We start from the raw sequence: 4,391 nt of genomic DNA, 5'->3' as shown, positions 1-4,391 counted from the left end.
TCTGCACCGATGCCCAAAATTTTTTTCAGTTGGATGGTGGGCTGGATGAAATAGCAGAATCTGGACTCTTGTCACCAGATGTTAACCCCTGGGGGTGGAGGGAATCCCGAAGAGACTGAGATACCTGAAGTGCACGTGGGTGACTCTCAAGGTGAGGAGTGGGAGAACAGAGAGGATGATGATGAGGTTGTTGATCCCACTTGCTGCAAACCCAGAGGCAAGCAATTGAGTAGCTGTGGCCAGCAGCAGTCGCAGGTCTACAGTTCACAGGGACGGCAAGGGTTGCCTAACCTAGGCCTTTTTTGAGACCGCAAAGGATGACCCAACTCACATTATCTGCCAAATCTGCAAAAAATGACTTGGTAGAGGCAAAAATTGCAATAATTAGACTACTACATGCACATGTGCAATCAATATGCGTTAGTCTGGGAATCTCACTGCACTAAAATACTTACCAGCGGGCCTCGCCAACTGCCGGCCCAAGAACCACATCTCTTGCTTCTTCCTATTCTGTCACCGTGGCAAGTGTTCTGACACAGATCTCCGGCAGCAGAACCTCCACTTGTATACCCTCTACTGTCGGGGTGAGAGCCCATCAGCTGTTACAAATGTGACGATGCCTGCTGTTTTTGTTTCATCGAGCACACCACATCTGTCTCAATACAGCATAGCATCCCTGCCTGCACCTCACTCTCAGTCCAGCAGTTTGTCGTGTTCACCCTCCTCCACCCTCAACACAGCAGCCAGCCCTTGGTCCCGCAGTTGTGGTCACGAAAAAGGATGTTTCCTCCTACACATGCAGAGTGCTACTACAGAGCTAAGAGCTTAAACTCCACCATCTCCAATCTGTTGGCTACGGAAATGCTGCCTTTCTGTCTGGTGGATACAGTTTCTGAAAGCTGATGGCTGTCGCAGTTTCCCAGTAACAGTTGCCTAGTCGCCATTACTTCTCTAAGAAAGCTGTGCCTGTGCTACACGAGCATGTCGAAGATAACATCATTCGTTCCCTGAAAAAATCTATGTCTGCCAGGGTGCATTTTACCATTGACACCTGGACAAGAATAATTCCACATGTGTTAATTCATGTACAATAGTCATGAAAATACAGAAAAATCTTTAACCCCTTAATGACCTTGGGATTTTTTGTTTTTCCCTGTTCGTTTTTCACTCCCCTCCTTCCCAGAGCCATAACTTTTTTATTTTTCCGTCAATTTGGTCATGTTAGGGCTTATTTTTTGTGGGATGAGTTATACTTTTGAACGACCCCTTTACGATCTTGCCCTTTTCCGTTTTTGCGTTCTCGTTTTTCACTCCCCTCCTTTCCCAGGGCCCTTACTTTTTTATTTTTCCATCAATATGACCATGTGAGGGCGTGTTTTTTGCAGGACAAGTTGCACTTTTGAACGACATCATTGGTTTTAGCATGTCGTGTACTAGAAAGCAGGAAAAAAATTCCAAGTGCAGTGAAATTGCAAAAAAGTGCAGTCCCAAACTTGTTTTTTGTTTGGCTTTTTTGCTAGGTTCCCTAAATGCTAAAACTGACCTGACATTATGATTCTCCAGGTCAGTACGAGTTCATAGACACCTAACATGACTAGGTTATTTTTTACCTAAGTGGTGAAAAAAAATTCTAAACTTTGCTAAAAAAAAAAAAAAAAAATTTGCGCCATTTTCCGATACTCGTAGCGTCTCCATTTTTCATGATCTGTGGTCGGTTGAGGGCTTATTTTTTGCGTGCCAAGATGAAAATTTTAATAATAGCATTTTGGTGCAGATACGTTCTTTTGATCGCCCGTTATTGCATTTTAATGCAATGTCGCGGCGACCAAAAAAACGTAATTCTGGTGTTTCGATTTTTTTTCTCGCTACGCCGTTTAGCGATCAGGTTAATGCTTTTTTTTAATTGATAGATCGGGCGATTCTGAACGCGGTGATACCAAATATGTGTAGATTTGATTTTTTTTTATTGATTTATTTTGATTGGGGCGAAAGGGGGGTGATTTAAACTTTTATATTTTTTTTATTTTTTTCACATTTTTTTAAACTTTTTTTTGTAACTTTTGCCATGCTTCAATAGCCTCTATGGGAGGCTAGAAGCAGGCACAGCACGATCGGCTCTTCTACATACCAGCGATCTTATGTTCGCTGCTATGTAGAAGAAAATCAGGTGTGCTGTGAGCGCCGACCACAGGGTGGCGCTCACAGCTACCGGCGATCAGTAACCATAGAGGTGTGAAGGACCTCTATGGTTACAATGTACAAGCATCGCCGACCTCCGATCATGTGACGGGGGTCGGCGATGCCCGGCCGGATGCGGTAGTTAAATGCCGCTGTCTGCGTTTGACAGCGGCATTTAACTAGTTAATAGGTGCGATTCTGCCCGCGCCTATTACGGGCACATGTCAGCTGTTCAAAACAGCTGACATGTCCGTGCTTTGATGCGGGCTCACCGCCGGAGCCCGCATCAAAGAGGGGCTTCTGACTATCCCGTCCGAAGTCAGAAAGGGGTTAAATGAGGTGTGTCCAAACTTTTGGTCTTTACTGTATATATATATATATATATATATATATATATATGTGTATATATATATATATATATATACATACATACATACATACATACATACATACATACATACATACATACATATATATATATATATATATATATATATATATATATATATATATATATATTACAGAGCTAGATAGCATAAAAGCTGGTAATTCAATTGCCGGCTTTTGCTATCTCTTTATCAAACCCGACAGGATATGAGACATGGTTTACATGCAGTAAACCATTTCATATCCCTTATTTTTTTTACATATTACTCGCTACTAATGTTAGAAGTGTCTGTGTGCAAAATTTGATGGCTCTAGCTATTAAAATAAAGGGTTAAATCACAGAAAAAATGGCGTGGGCTCCTGCGCAATTTTCTCCACCAGAGTGGGAAGCCAGTGACTGAGGGCAGATATTAATAGCCTAGAAAGGGACCATGGTTATTGGCCCCCCTGGCTAAAAACATCTGCCCCCAGCCACCCCAGAAAAGGCACATCTGTCTGATGCGCCTATTCTGGCACTTAGCCTCTCTCTTCCCATTCCCGAGTAGCGGTGGGATATGGGGAAATAAAGGGCTAATGTCACCTTGCTAATGTAAGGTGACATTAAGCCTGGTTAATAATGGAGAGATGTCAATAAGACACCTATCCATTATTAATACAATAGTAGTACAGGGTTAATAATACACGCACACATTATGAATAAAGTATTTTAATGAAATAAATACACACGCGGTTTAAAATCTTTATTGTACGCTTAATCCACCTGAAGACCCTCATTCTGTGAAAAAAATAAAATAAAAAAGCAACAATATCCCATACCTTTCCGGCGACCAGTCATGTCCCACGCTGTAAATCCATCCGAAGGGGTTAAATAAATTTACAACCAGGAGCCTGCTAATGCAGCTGTTGCTCCTGGTTGTAAAAACTGGGTAATGAATGGAATGCAGGGGAACACATTCCATTCCAATACGCAGCCACACCCTGCCTACGGATAACAGATGACATACGGATCACTGTTTAGGGAACACTTGCGCGAGTTTCTCCCATGGCACTCGCAAGTGTGACCCTGGCCTAATATTTAAAACCTTACTGTTTGTCAAGCGTCATGCATGTGGCTAAGGGCTGAGAAGGACTGATCCCGGCTACTAGATACACAGCCATGGGGAACAACATGAATAGAATGTCCAGCTCACTGGGCAGAGTGAACATTCACTTACATGCTGCATGCACCCCAACTTATATCTCAGCTCATTTCTTTAGGTTTCATCAATTTGCAAGTGGTATTAGGCTTTGTTCTCACACAACAGTCACACTACAGCTCAAAACTGCATCAGCCTTGCACCATTGCGGTCTTTCCACTGTTTCCCAGCACAATCTCTTCATATTGCAGGGAAACAGGTTGTTCACCTGTGAAAAAAAAATAAAAAAATCGGCTACTTTGTCTTGTAGGTGAAACACCTGTTTCCCTGCACGAATAAGTGATTGGAGAGACCGCAACCGCACGGGGCTTTTGCGGTTTTTGGCCGCAGTATGAACACAGCCTGAGGGTTTTTTTTATAATTGAAGGTATAATTGCAGAATATTTTCCAACACGTACTAATTATCAGCGACACATTTTCCAGTACATGACCGTGTATATGTGAGTTCACAAAATGTGATGATCTAAAGAAACATTGATTATTCTGTGTATTCAGTGTTCTATATTAACCATTTATTGCAAAATGCCTTTATATATGAAATCATCTTGGATATTTGCAGATGCCTGTAGGCTGCCGGTTTCTACGAGTCAATGATTCTTCCTGGAGCCATTCTGTAATACAAACCAGATC

The sequence above is a fragment of the Ranitomeya imitator genome, chromosome 2 (genome assembly GCF_032444005.1).
Source record: "Ranitomeya imitator isolate aRanImi1 chromosome 2, aRanImi1.pri, whole genome shotgun sequence".
NCBI classification, from domain to species: Eukaryota; Metazoa; Chordata; class Amphibia; order Anura; family Dendrobatidae; genus Ranitomeya; species Ranitomeya imitator.
This window is presented reverse-complemented; position numbering follows the sequence as displayed.